Genomic DNA, 15536 nt, shown 5'->3' with positions numbered 1-15536 from the left:
ACCCCCCCCCCCCCAGCACAAAATCTTTAATTAATTTCTTATTCATCACTCAAACAAATTTCATATTAAAATTAATAAAATTTTTACCATTACAATATTTAAATGTAAGAATCGAAAACTGCTAAAATAGCACTATTTTACACCTTAAAATTCAAATTTTCCCGGGGGAAATACCCACTTTAATACGGGGGGTGGGCGGGCATGCTTCTTAACACCCCACATATACAAATCCTGGCTACGCCACTGTGAGAACATAAATTTTTTATCAAGGTTTTTAACCATTTTCCCCCATTTTAGTAAAATATGGTATGTTAACTCTTGGTCTCACTGCCACACTATTAGAGTCCATCTCTGCCCTTTCTTGTCGGTATGTTACTGCCGTGTTTCATTTCTCCATGACTACCTCTTGTGAGTAGGATGCTTTTGCCATGCGTCATTGGTCCGCGCCTTCCGCACGCCTAATAAAAATAATACTATATTGAAGTTTTAAAAACCATCTTACGAAACAAAATATATAATTACATTGAGAATAACTGGAATAATTAAAAACAGTATTTGCTATCTTTGATTCAAAAATATGTTTTAATAATATTTAGCTATTTATATTACACATTTGTCTTTGTTAAGGCAAGAAGAACACATTAATAATACACACAAAAATATCATAAAGAAAGTATTAAAATGTAGAAATCTGTTTTGATTTAGTTTCTGAATAAAACAATGTTAATGGCCCACACATGACTACTGTAAAGAAAGGAATACACTGTTAAAATGAAATGTGCTGCATATTAAAAAATACAATTGGAACAAATATGGCTACAATGAACTAACAAATTGTCTGACAGTTGTTTCTCTACTTAAAAAGGCACCTGTTATATTCCCACCTGAAAAATTTATTTATACTTTGGCATGTCAATATTCCCTTGTAACGCCCCTCGTGCCTCAAAGTTGAATTATTTTAAATTAATTAAAAAGAGCCTTGGAAACTTGCTGGGTAAGAAAAATAAGAAAATTAAGTAATTGACCAGAGGTGGCACGAGGTGGAGAACAAGATAATTTGGATCTCCCTGACACAAGCAACTTGGGAGGAGTATGGATCTTTTAAGGGAAGAAGGTATATCTTAATAAATTAACACTACACAAGTAGCTTGGTCTATAGGTTCCCTGGTTTATTATTAAGGAATTTTGTGTTCGTATTATTCAAACCTGACAATAAAAATCTTAGTAAATAACAAAGTTAAAGGGGGCGCCCCAGGAGTAATTAAAACAGTACATGTTACACCTTAGCAAAAATTATTACATAATTAAAATTTAAAAATTGCACCAAATTTGAATGTCCCAACAATTACATCGCTGATTAGTTTTGTTGATTCTACATATTCTTGAGGAAAGCACTGTTCGCTGGTAGGCTATTCATTTGATTTATGTAGTTCGTAGCTAGAAAGTGGGGGGGGGGGGGGATGTTGATTTCACATTACCACCCGGGTCTTCAGAAAATAACGTCGGGTCGCGGAAACCTCTCTTCTAACGTGACCCGCAGTGGAGGTGCGGGACCACGAGCTGGGAGCGATTTCTCTCTCCAGCACTTCGACCCTGTCTGAAACCCAAATCAAATCCAAAACGAATTAGACTTGCTTCCAGACAGTCCTATACCGTCGGCGCAAAAGGCCAACAAACGGGAATGGGGGGGGGGAAAGGAAAAAAAAATTACTCACCAACCAGGGTGTAGAGTTCGGAGCTCACTAGGTGTCTCGCGCCGACATCAGGATGCCGCGGACCGAGAAATCAGGATGCGCGGACGAAACCGGAATTTTTAGAATTAAATAAGAATAAATAAAAATTTAACTACGCATGACTTTTCTAAAAACTACCTCTGCCTGGCTACTGTACAAACGGGATCACATCCCTTAAGCAAACTGACTACATTCTCGTGCACGCGAAAATCACCGTTCCCGCAAAAAGCCTCTTAGCGCAGAGGACGTAGGTGAGACGAGGTCAGTAGCCGAGGTCAGAGGGCTGAGTCCCCGCAATCGGCCAAAACCCCTAATTAAATCGGGCGGTAAGGCCCCGGGTCAAAGGAGGGGGTAGGTTCGGTTCTAAGCCGAAAATTTCCGAAGGAGTCCGAGGCGGTCGTGGCAACAACACGACATGCGCGCGCTCTACCGGACCGAAACGAAAACAAAGAACAATCGACTTCTCCGGGCCGCGAGAGGAAAGCATAGTGCCTTATGGCACCGCGACGCTGCCTTCTAGCGGCGTAAGGGGGAACTACTTGAGGTGGTGAGCAGACTTGCCACAAGGTGTCATGAGGGTAAGCTCTGCACGCTGGCGACCAGGCCCGCGGTTACTTTTTTTGCCGCTAGATGTCAGGGATGTGTCTGTCGGACCCGGGAGAAGGTTTTTGCATCAGGTCATCGTCCCGTCCGGTCACTGCTCTTAGCTTAATTTCTCAGAACTAAAGTGAGGAGGAGAGAGAGGAAGGGGGGGCAGAAATAGCCACTAAGGTGGGAACGCAGCTCCACTGGAGACTGCTTCGTGACGAGACATGCTTTTCTCAGCAGGCCTCTACAAGGTAGCAGCTTGCAGCCCAGGAGCTGCTCAAAGCAGTTTTGGTCATGCAGGGAATTAAAATTACAAACTCGGGGCGTGACTGCAGGCGAGAGAAATTTCAACCGGGCTGACCATGTCCACATTAGACAGCAAAATATCAGATTGGCCCCCTGGGAAGGGGCTTCGGTCCACTGGCACCAAGTTTAAATCGGTGGCGTACACCGGCCTAACAAAAAGTAAATCACCCCCATTAACCACCAGACAAATTAAAAAAATGGAAACCCCAAAAAAAATTTAAAATTATAGAATAAATTAAAAAAGTGACGAAATGCCTAATTTCCGGCACATACTCCCCCGCTTGAATGCGGAGCATATAGGGAAGAAAAAAAAACAACACTTACACTGCTCAGTAAAACTAGTACCAGGTTCGCCTGTATCCTACTACTTATATTCTAACACCTTTGAGACGCGTCCGCCTCTCAGGCACAACATATCGATAACCCTTAAACAAACTTATTAACTAAGAGCTTATTAACTAAGTGGCCACTTAAAACTAATACAACGTAAAGCTAGCATTCTTATTTCTAGTACCATGGATTTTTAAGACCTCGAGGATTTCTGGCATGCCTAATATTAGAGAGTTCCCTATGTTAGGGTAAAGAAATTAAACACATCTACTTTAAGTCAGCATGTGTTTTCTTTAGATGGGAGATGTGCGCTCTGGTCACGAATTCTCCTGAACTGGGGTCAGCTAGGCTAACCGTAACTGGCGTTAAAAATCGCTGTATTTGAAAAGGACCTCTCCAGCGGTACGCCAGCTTGGCGGAAAACTTATCCACTGCCTTGCTGAGTGGGTGTGCCTTACAAAGCACAAAATCGCCTACCCTATAAGGGTTAGGAGATCTGTTTTCGTTGTATTTCTTTTTTCTGCTCTCATGAGCCAGGTTGAGATTTTTACGAGCTCGTCTCCAAATCTCCCTGATGTCTCTCGGATCATCGGGCAATAGGTCATTCAAAGACCAAAGATTTGAAAGAGGGGTATTAGGTCGGTAAGTGAACATGAGTTCGAAAGGAGTACTTTTGTGTCCTTCATGATGTGCATAATTAAAGGCCATTTGCAGCCACACCAAATTCGAATCCCATTTATCCTGCTCCTGCGCATGGTAAGCTATTAGAGCAGACCGGAGATTGCGGTTGAATCTCTCAGCATGCGAGGGCTGTGGATAATAAGGCGAGGTTGTGACGTGCAGAATGCCATGTGAGAAGCACATGTTCTTAAAAATCCTAGCCGTGAACTGGGTTGCATTATCTGACACTACTATAGACGGGACTCCCGACGTCTTGAAGATCTGATTACGTAGCGCAGATACAGTGTTTTCTGCGGTGGCTTTTCGCATGGGGATGAGCCAGACAAATTTTGTGAAGGCGTCAATACACACCAGCAGCATAGTGTTTCCTGTCTTTGAGCGCGGGAAAGGCCCGACAAAGTCGATAAACATCTTTTGCATGGGGCGCTCAGCCACATCTGAAGTTAAATAACCGAAACGAGTGTTCTGCGCTGGCTTACTCAGCGCACAGATTTTGCATAGTTTCACCTGCTCGGTGATGTCCTTGTGCATGCCGTCCCACACGAAATGACGTCGGATACCCTGAATGGTCTTATATATACCGAGGTGTGCGCCCACCGGCGAGGTGTGATAATAATGGAATATCATATTACGTAGATTTTGCGGGAGCACGATTTTGTATGTTTTTGATTGGGGGGTGCGTTTTTGCAACAGCCCCTTAGACATCCTAAAGTATTTTGGCGCCGTTCCTGAACTAAAACGTTTAATAATACTGGAAATGTGTGGGTCAGCTTCCTGCTGGCTCTGTAAATCCTGAAATGCCAACGGAAAGTCTGTCAATAGGGCTTGACATAAGAGTGGTGTTCCTTCGGGCGGAGTCTGAGTTGGGTTTTCGAACATGCGAGACAGTGTGTCCGCTACTATATTCTGTGTGCCCCGAATATGTTGGATTTTGAACTTCAAAGAGGAAATTTTTGCAATCCATCGCCCGAGTTTCCCTAATTGTTTCGGGTGTGCCAAAAGCCAGGCTAATGCCTGATTATCTGTCTCTAACAGGAATTCCCTGTGTTCTATAAATTGGCGGAATTTGTCAATGCCAAATACCACGGCGAGGCATTCTAATTCGTAGATCGAGGAGGCTTTCCTCTCGGCGTGGGTAAGTGTCCGCGACGCAAACGCAATGGGCTGTCTACAGCCTTCGACTTCCTGTGACAGTACTGCGCCTATAGCCACACTGGACGCATCAGTCTGTAAAATGAAAGGTTTGGTGAAGTCTGCCATGCGGAGTACAGGCGGGGAAGAAATCGCCTGTTTCAGGAAATTAAAAGCTTTTTCTTGTTCCGGACCCCATGTGAAAGGTGTGTTTTTCTTACGCAACGTATTTAGTGGTGCTGCGTGCTCAGCGAAATTAGGAATATATTTTGAGTAAAAATTTGCCATACCAATAAAACGTGAAATACCCTTAGGGTTTGTGGGAGGCGGAAAATCACGAATAGCTTGAGTACGTGAAGGATCAATGGTGACTCCCTTGCTAGAAACCAGGTGTCCTAGAAAAGACAGTTCTTGGACTGCAAACTTAACCTTTTTTGTGTTGACAGTTAACCCCGCTTTACGAAATCTACTTAGGACTTCCTCTAAATGTTTGATGTGTTCTTCAAATGTTTCTGAATATACGACGACATCGTCTAGGTAGTTGTACACTGTTTTGAATTTTAGATCTCCTAGTATCTGATCCAGGAGTCGAGTTAGTACTTGGGCTCCCGTGGCAAGTCCGAAAGGTACTACTGTGTATTGGTACAAGTTCCAAGGGACACAGAAGGCTGTGATGGGTTTTGAATCCGCAGTAAGGGGAATTTGGTGGTAGGCAGAATTTAGATCAAACACACTAAAATATTTGGCTTTACTGAACCAATGAAAAGCAGTGTTTAGGTCTGGCAAAGGTATGTTTTGTATCACTATTTTCTCATTAACTTTTCTATAATCAATTACACATCGTTGTTGATCCTTGCCCTTAGGCACCAGAAAAGCTGGGGAACTGTAGGCGGAGGTCGAGGGTTCGATTACCCCTTTTTCCAAAAGCTCCTGAACATGATTGCGCATCGTCTGCATCTTAGGGCCTAAAAATTGATAAGGGTGAGATTTCACTGGTATTTTATCCGCTAACTCAATTTGGTACTCGACTAATTTTGTGCGACCTAATTTACTAGTCAAGACATCTGGAAAAGTTCTGCATAATTTATCAATGGCGGCCCGCTGCTGTGTATTAAGGTGCTCGTGTGAAGTGGTGTTACCCTGATCCAAGATGGCTGCCGTTGGCTCGGCCGGAGCTGAAACTATTTGTTCAGGGGTCCCACAAGGAATAGGATTACCCATGTTGAATTTGAAAACGAAATTCTTCGCCTGAAGATTAATGATTAGACCTGTCTTGGCAATGAAATCAGACCCGTAGATTAGGTCTGTGGCAAGTTGATCAGACACCAAAAATGGGAAATTCCATGAATATAAATCAATCTTCACCTTGATCACAACTGCTAACATAATATTTAATGGCTGCTCTGAAGCTGTGAAACATTGTAACTTAGTGGTCTCAGTCTTTAGAATTAATTTGCTCTGTTTTAACTTGTTAAATAACTGCCCAGAAATCAGGCTGCGCGCTGATCCTGTATCAATTAGTCCCGGTACAGTGTGTTCGCCAATCGTTGTTACTGCATACGGAATTACTGTAGGAATATTACCAAAAATTTGGTGGCACTTTCTCTTGCCCTTATTTGTAGGATCAACACACGTTTTACATGAGTACGTGTGCGTTGAATTACCATATCCCTTATTTTTGTTATTTCTCCTGCTATTGTGCTTTCTTTCTTTATGTTTGTGACCTCGCTTGTTACTTTTATTCCTGGACTCCTTGTTGTTAGGATTATTGTTTTTGTGTAATGGTGTTTCTTGTGTACTGCCATTACTTGGCGCAAGTTGAACTTCCCACTTATAAGAAAAATTTTTAACACTTGAATTTTTCGGTGGCCCTGAATAAGGTTGTTCAGGCCACCGCGTTATGCGTTTTTTGGAGTGTCGCCATTTTGTTTGTTGTTTTTGTGGTAACACTGGGCCAGGGAATGCCCGTCTCTTTTACAGAAAGTACAATGTGCATTTTGTTGATATCTCCCTTGTGGCCTTGAAGAGAAAAATGTATTGCCCTGATGTTTCTGTGCTGCATTCTTATGTTGCGAATTACTGCGCTCCGTTCCCGCGCTGCTACCTTGTTGACTAGCGAATGTGGCTTGTTTATTTCGCTGAAAATCAGCGTATTCTATGTTTGTGGCGTGTACGCAAAGTTTGTCAAGCTCAGCATAATTTTGGGGGCGTGCCTGGAACACTGAGCGCGAGCGCTCCGCTGGGTTCAAACCGTCTAGAATAGTACTCACGACCTCTCTCTCGGAAACCTTTAGCCTGAGTACCTGGTTGGCTTCGCGTATGTCAGCCACGTAATTTGGCAAGGCTTCATTACGCTGCTGCAGTCGGTTAAACCACTCCAACCGGATGTTTGTGAGTAGCCTACTCGGTATACAAAAATTTAACACGTCTTCATGAAACTCGTCGAAAGTGAGGTCATTCTCAATGGCTGCCATGATCCTCTCACTTAGGGGAGCTTGGGTGTACGGGTAAACAATTTCAAAAATTTGTTTGTCGGGAATCCCTCCCTTTTGTCGTAGCTTTAACAAGACTCGAAGGAAATCAATCAGTTTGTGTGCGTCCAGACCCGACGCCTCTGGCAATTCCTTGAGTAGCCTTTCTACAGGATGGGTGATTTTTCCATAGAAACTGTAGCCAGTTTCTGGGGCTGTCGTGCTCCGCAATACTGAGTCGTGGGGCTGAGCCGCGGCTCCTGCCGGCTGAGGTGAAGGCTGGTGTGACACCGGGTGCGACTGAGTCTGTTCCCGAGTCGCACCCGAGGGGCTGATTTGTGGTGGAGTGAGCTGGGGCGTTGTGAGTGGCGGCTGCAGAATACCAGCACTCGGAAGTGGGGTGGTTTGCCATGAAGGAAACTGTGGCTGAAATTGAGCATAAGGGTTAAAATAGCCCTGAGCGATCGGATACGGGAAAAACATGTTTGGTGGGTATGGTTGCGTCATTTGGTGTGCCAAGGTTGGTAATCCCTGTGAAAATGTCACGCTAGTGACGGGGTGGGTTGTCACATGACTCGTTGTAATGTTTGTCGCCGCTGTCGTCGACTGCACAAGCGGCTCTGAATGAGTGGTAGATACGTGTATCGGTTGGTTTGGAAGCGACGTTAGTGGCTGTGAGTCAGGGGCTGCGTCTGGTAATCTGCTCGTTTCCGTCTCCTGTCTGTTAACCGTAGCCCGTACTTCTGATTGTCGCGTGTCGGGTTGCTCTACTCCCAGGGGCAAGCTAGGAGCGTCCCCTTCCGGGAAGGCGGGACAATCGATGCCTAAAGCCTGTGCCCCAGCCACATAATGCTGACTGCGTCGTGTGTCTTCCAAAACGGCTGCTCTCGCCGCCAATTTTGAATGGAAACCTGCCGTCTGTTGCAAACATCGTTCTACCTCTTTTATATAAATTCCATGGAGAAGGTCTGCCGAAAGCTGTTTCAGGTTTTGCAAACGTCGGGTAACATGTTTTAGCCTGACTATATGTCGCTCGACATTGGGTAAATTTTCCTCCACATCTAGATAGCTTACGAAAGCCGATATATCATAAAACTTGGCGCAAGCAAGGTTGAATTCTTCAGTTACATCTAAATCCAAATTCGCTACACTAGTGGGCACACCATCATGAAGGGCGGCCCTGAGCCTCTTCCTGAGGACTTGGACATTGCCACTGGAGGGCAAATTGCGTAGCTGTAACTCATAGGTCAGCTCATCTGACAGCAATAACTCCGGCTTAAACATACTGCTCGGACGTAAATTACTGCTAATTAAAACAAAAATTTAACACACATGTACGATTCAAACGTACACCATAAATACTCCTCTCTTAACAACTATCTTAATTTTAAATACCTCCTAAGGCTTCCTATATTAATATAAACTACCAACTAACCCCAATGCGCGGGGAGTAAGTCACACTTTCAAGGTGGGGGGGTATGTGCCCAAACTTATTTGCGTAAAGAGTCGCCGTACTACTCAGACAACTGCGCGAACGTCCCCTGTCAGGTTGACCTGCACCACCTGTATATGTCCACAAGGGGATTGACCTGCCGCTCGCAAGGTCGTCTCCCACGATGGACAAGGGAGAGGGGTGTGCGGGAGGAACAGGGCCGTGTCGTCGCCCTCAGATAACGGGCGTGTCGCTGGCTCAAGCGGGGTGATGGGGAGGGGGGGGGGGACGCCAGCTGAGGCGAGAGATAAGACACGTCTCGCTGCCGGCCTGCTAGCGGACCGCACGCCGCGACTTCTTGCGCCGCGCGCAGACTAAGTCCACACGGGCCTTTAAAACTCAATCATAACTTTAAAATAGAAAAGCAATATAACTACCGGGTGTACCAGCGATCAGTTCACAATGTTATTATTACAAACTTGCTATCACAAAATTTAATTAATTTTTTTTTTATATATATATATATTTTATTTTATTTTTTTTATTTTTTAGGTATGCCTACTCGATTTGGGTATGCCTATAGACCAAACCATGCTCTGCTACCAATTGTAACGCCCCTCGTGCCTCAAAGTTGAATTATTTTAAATTAATTAAAAAGAGCCTTGGAAACTTGCTGGGTAAGAAAAATAAGAAAATTAAGTAATTGACCAGAGGTGGCACGAGGTGGAGAACAAGATAATTTGGATCTCCCTGACACAAGCAACTTGGGAGGAGTATGGATCTTTTAAGGGAAGAAGGTATATCTTAATAAATTAACACTACACAAGTAGCTTGGTCTATAGGTTCCCTGGTTTATTATTAAGGAATTTTGTGTTCGTATTATTCAAACCTGACAATAAAAATCTTAGTAAATAACAAAGTTAAAGGGGGCGCCCCAGGAGTAATTAAAACAGTACATGTTACACCTTAGCAAAAATTATTACATAATTAAAATTTAAAAATTGCACCAAATTTGAATGTCCCAACAATTACATCGCTGATTAGTTTTGTTGATTCTACATATTCTTGAGGAAAGCACTGTTCGCTGGTAGGCTATTCATTTGATTTATGTAGTTCGTAGCTAGAAAGTGGGGGGGGGGGGGGGGATGTTGATTTCACATTACCACCCGGGTCTTCAAAAAATAACGTCGGGTCGCGGAAACCTCTCTTCTAACGTGACCCGCAGTGGAGGTGCGGGACCACGAGCTGGGAGCGATTTCTCTCTCCAGCACTTCGACCCTGTCTGAAACCCAAATCAAATCCAAAACGAATTAGACTTGCTTCCAGACAGTCCTATACCGTCGGCGCAAAAGGCCAACAAACGGGAATGGGGGGGGGGGGGGGGGGGGGAAAGGAAAAAAAAATTACTCACCAACCAGGGTGTAGAGTTCGGAGCTCACTAGGTGTCTCGCGCCGACATCAGGATGCCGCGGACCGAGAAATCAGGATGCGCGGACGAAACCGGAATTTTTAGAATTAAATAAGAATAAATAAAAATTTAACTACGCATGACTTTTCTAAAAACTACCTCTGCCTGGCTACTGTACAAACGGGATCACATCCCTTAAGCAAACTGACTACATTCTCGTGCACGCGAAAATCACCGTTCCCGCAAAAAGCCTCTTAGCGCAGAGGACGTAGGTGAGACGAGGTCAGTAGCCGAGGTCAGAGGGCTGAGTCCCCGCAATCGGCCAAAACCCCTAATTAAATCGGGCGGTAAGGCCCCGGGTCAAAGGAGGGGGTAGGTTCGGTTCTAAGCCGAAAATTTCCGAAGGAGTCCGTGGCGGTCGTGGCAACAACACGACATGCGCGCTCTCTACCGGACCGAAACGAAAACAAAGAACAATCGACTTCTCCGGGCCACGAGAGGAAAGCATAGTGCCTTATGGCACCGCGACGCTGCCTTCTAGCGGCGTAAGGGGGAACTACTTGAGGTGGTGAGCAGACTTGCCACCAGGTGTCATGAGGGTAAGCTCTGCACGCTGGCGACCAGGCCCGCGGTTACTTTTTTTGCCGCTAGATGTCAGGGATGTGTCTGTCGGACCCGGGAGAAGGTTTTTGCATCAGGTCATCGTCCCGTCCGGTCACTGCTCTTAGCTTAATTTCTCAGAACTAAAGTGAGGAGGAGAGAGAGGAAGGGGGGGCAGAAATAGCCACTAAGGTGGGAACGCAGCTCCACTGGAGACTGCTTCGTGACGAGACATGCTTTTCTCAGCAGGCCTCTACAAGGTAGCAGCTTGCAGCCCAGGAGCTGCTCAAAGCAGTTTTGGTCATGCAGGGAATTAAAATTACAAACTCGGGGCGTGACTGCAGGCGAGAGAAATTTCAACCGGGCTGACCATGTCCACATTAGACAGCAAAATATCAGATTGGCCCCCTGGGAAGGGGCTTCGGTCCACTGGCACCAAGTTTAAATCGGTGGCGTACACCGGCCTAACAAAAAGTAAATCACCCCCATTAACCACCAGACAAATTAAAAAAATGGAAACCCCAAAAAAAATTTAAAATTATAGAATAAATTAAAAAAGTGACGAAATGCCTAATTTCCGGCACACCCTCCCATTAGATTATCACAGTTTTTATTGATAACATTATAATCCATAGTTCTGAATGTCGAGGTGTTGATTTTCCGTATTTCAGTGACAATGGGTGAAATTTTTAATTTTAGAAAATTGTGTAGACGTATTACATGAAAAACAAGCAGTGTTTTTTTTCAACACTATTGGATAATTTCTTCTAAAAATGTCTTCATTAATAACCACAAATTGTACTTGTCATTTGATAAATGTCATAAAATGGAAATGCACAATGAAATGTTGTGAACGTGATGTTCGGAAAGGAAACTTCAATTATCATTGGAGATGAATGTGTTGTTTATATACTGTTTGTCAAAAGAACTGATAAATGCATTATTTTGTAATAAAGTTTTGAACATGTGCATTGAGGCTTTTGTTGACTACAGCAATTATACGCGCTAGGTTTGCATGTGGCGAATGCAACAGGAAGAAACTCAAATAGGAGGAAATGGCCTTTACATCGAAATTTGTTGAAAATTTGTATTCCAAAAGGAAAAAAATCATGCTGTTAGTGTTATCTGAACATTGGGTCTTTGGCGGAATTTGCAGAGAGATTAATGAACTTTTTTAACACCTGTTCCAAACAGATCTCAAAACAGACTTTTGCCACTTATTTGTAAAAATAAATTAGACTTGGCTCTGTAATTGTAAGTGATTGTTGGAGTGCATACAGAAACATTTAGCAATCAACATTTTCAATTTAGTCAGCAAATTCTAGTGGCAAGGAAGAAAGTAAATACTTACTTGAATAGTGAATATTTATCTTGCTCTTCATTGAACATCGCGATGCATTGCCACATGGTTTTTCTAAGGCCAGGTTTATAAACTACGCAAGTAACGCATATTATAAGTTTATTTGCAACATGAGAACACATGAATTTGCTTGTTACTGAGGTTAGATGTTTACACATCGCTGGCAAGTACTGAAAGATTCACTTACTTTTTTTTATTGTAAATTTTAATAACCAGTTCTTTTAATATTATTTTCTCCATAAAGAATATAAATTTTTGGGCAACAGAGACTATTATGCTTTAAATTAGCCATAAATTTTTTAATAGGCACCAGCGGTACTTCCAAAAATTATTACTGGATTATATATACCAGATGAGGTCATTCAACCAAAAAATTTATTTTAAGTAACTCATTCATTAATGGCCCTGCCTTCCCAGGAACACACATAGTAAGCAGAGTTGGTTAAAAACCATAGGATTTGAAAAATACAGTGGAGTCAGTTTACATAATAACATATAAGAATATGATGAGTGCGGATGAGCAGTTCTGTTTCCATATTTCATTTTTAAACTTTATTTTTAAGACCGTTTAAATGGCTAATACTTGTGTTTTTAGATCAGTTTTTAGCCATGAAACACCTGATGCAAATTCTTAATCCACTCAAGGGATGGCATTACACCTTTATCTTCATTTCTTTATCATATAATGTCATGGTCACTGCTGAAACCTCATAGTTGTAATAAGCACTGCACACTAGTTCAGAGCCTTGTGCTTAGAGGCAATACCACGCTAGAAACACAAGCAAGCATCTCACTTATCCTGCCTCACTATCACAAATATACTCTTGACCAGGCAGGCCCAGTAATGATTTGAACCATTTAACAGTTTTTTTTTAAATTTGTGCCTTGAGTAATTTGACATCAAAGTAACCAGACTGTTAGAAAATGACTCACATAGGGTAATGTTTGTCTGTTTGTAATTAACGCAGATATGCCTGGTTGGTCATGGAGAGGGGGCAGGCTCATTCTTTTTTGGGCTAGGAGGTACCTCTGAAAGGATCAGTAGAAATTTTGGTAAAACAAATTCTTATTGATAGAATGACATAGGGCTGTGATAGTCTTTTTTTCAAATTGATCTAAAAATGTTAATTTTCATAATTGAAGTTTTTTCAAGAAATCTTATAGTACTTAAAATTGCTTGATAGGTTTTACTAAGGTACACTATATATTTTGCTAGTCTTATTTGGGGAGAAAAAATTAAGTTTGTAATCATATCCCTAGCATTACATAAAATAGTCTCAAATGTTTTGAACTAGTTATTATTGCATTTTAACACATTTCCCTCACCCCTTCTCCTCAATGGGGTTATTTTGGTTGATTGGTCAGATCACTTGTCTCCCACAACTGTGATCTGGGTTTGATTCCGGCAAGGTTGAAAACTGATTTCTCACATGTTGGAAACATGGCAGATGTTGCAGTGCACCGTTTAGTTATCTGGGCTACTCCTGTTTCCCCCACCCATTCATTCTATCAATGCTCCATTAACCTCTCTTCACCTTGCATCATCTCTAATGACTGTGATTTTCATGGAACGTTAACCTTATTTCATTTGGTCCACTGGGTAGTAAATTCTTGCTTTCATGGTTTCTGGTGTTAAACAGATGTACCCAGCCCTATTTGTTAATAAAATTGTTGAGTTGTGGGGATTTTGAAAAAGTTTTTTCCATTTATAGAAATGTCCCTTTTACCCATCCTCCTTTTCCTAATCACACCAGTGTAATTATCCTAGGATCCTGAAAGGAAAAAAATTTGTTTCTTCATTGATGTATTGTATAGTGTTTAAACCAAGTTCAGCAGTATTCTGGAAATAGGTGTTACTTAAGCTATTAACAATTTTACTAACATTTACTAGCAAAAAACCTTAAGGGATTAATGTTGGTAATGATTGTTTTTGTGGCTAGGTGCCACCATGTGACAACCAGTTTCCTGTTGGAGATTTCATGGCCGCAGCAGAGGCCAAGGACCTGAGTGATGTTTATACTACAGGTAAGCTACTCTGCTTTGCTTCGTTTTAAGATGTCATAAAATTAGTTAATTAAACAAGATGGTCATAAAAAGTTCTCAAAATATTCACACAATTAGGACATATTCTAATCAGTTATTTTGGACTCTAAAAATTTTAAATTCTAAAAAAAAAGCTAAATTAAATGTAAAAAACACTTGAATATGCACTTAACATTTAAACTATAAATTTGGTTTATTAAATTTATTTTCTGATGCTCTCTATGCAAGCAATACCTTTACAAGCCAGCCAAAATGGTCATCACCTTCAATACAGCCTGCATGTTAATTACCATTGTTGAATTTATCAACACTGTTAAAATTATCTGTGGTCTGTAAGAATTGCATACATGTTGCAAATATAAATAATTACGTGGGCCAGCCTTTTCGCTTGGCCGACACTAATAGAAATAAACTCCTTGACAATTAAGAATTTGTATAAGTTTCAATTTAGCTCATTGAAAAAGTAAGCATTTTTTTATACAAATTCAAGGAACACACAGGAATGACATATTCTTAACATTTTTGACTTGCTGAAAACAAAGCACCACCATCAGCACCATATATTTGAAATATTTTTTTTAGAAGTATTAATGAATGGATATTTTTCTATAGACTAGTTGACCCTGGTACCCCAACAGGTCCATTCAAAAACGAACAACAAATGAACAGTGACATTGCATTACCTTAGTAATCAGTGTAAATACAGATTAAATTGATTATATCATCTTGTGTCTCAGTACTCCTGTAAATTTCGCTAAATTTCTTTCTATACTTACAAATTGGGTTTAAGTTAGCAAGTTGATAACTACAATGTTTTCATCTCATTAAAATGGCAGACATTCAATTGAAATCATAACATAATTGGCTACCTCCAGTTGGTTTCAGCTGTTCCTAAGCAAGCCATCTTCTGTCTCTACCACCTCCATGGTCAGGCATATGTTTTCTCAGATGTCATGAATATTTCTGATTTTATTAAGTTAAAATAGTTTTTGTGTTAAAAGATGTGATAGGTCGTAGCATGCCACATACAAGTTTTTATACATGGATTTGTGCTTGTTTGGTAGTTTTGTATGTTACACTCCATTTTTATATTGATTTATGATTAGTGTTTTCTGAATAGTAAGCATGTTATTGTTTGTTTTTAGGTCATATATTTTGCTGTAGGTTACATCTGCTTTTTTCATTGAGACTACAGTTCTATTGTTCAAGAGAAAGAGGAGAAATGCGGGTGAGTCAGATATGAATTGAACTTGAGGGTTGTCCCATGTCAAGTGATTCACTTCACAGATGGTTGCTAGACCATTTTATAATGAAATAATTTTTTTTATTCCTACATGATTAGAAAATCCAAAAAGACAAATTTTAAATTTTTATCTTTTTCTGAATTCAGATGGCAGCCATTTTTGTTTTACAAAACATGCTGATATTTGCTTTTGTGAGGGTTTGTGTTAAC

The 15536-nt window shown here is 41.6% G+C and overlaps 1 protein-coding gene across 6 annotated transcripts in view; it reads left to right on the top strand.

Annotated features, from left to right (window-relative positions):
* Window positions 1–15536, top strand: part of LOC134529436 (nuclear receptor corepressor 2) — a 407697-nt gene that overhangs the window by 34626 nt on the left and 357535 nt on the right. For all 6 annotated transcript variants that reach the window (XM_063363527.1, XM_063363531.1, XM_063363526.1 and 3 more), the window contains exons 2-3: window positions 13981–14065; window positions 15229–15311. The gene's annotated coding sequence lies outside the window, so the exon portion shown is untranslated. The remainder of the gene's footprint in view (window positions 1–13980; window positions 14066–15228; window positions 15312–15536) is intronic.

The sequence above is a fragment of the Bacillus rossius genome, chromosome 2 (assembly GCF_032445375.1).
Source record: "Bacillus rossius redtenbacheri isolate Brsri chromosome 2, Brsri_v3, whole genome shotgun sequence".
NCBI lineage: Eukaryota > Metazoa > Arthropoda > Insecta > Phasmatodea > Bacillidae > Bacillus > Bacillus rossius.
This window is presented reverse-complemented; position numbering and strand designations above follow the sequence as displayed.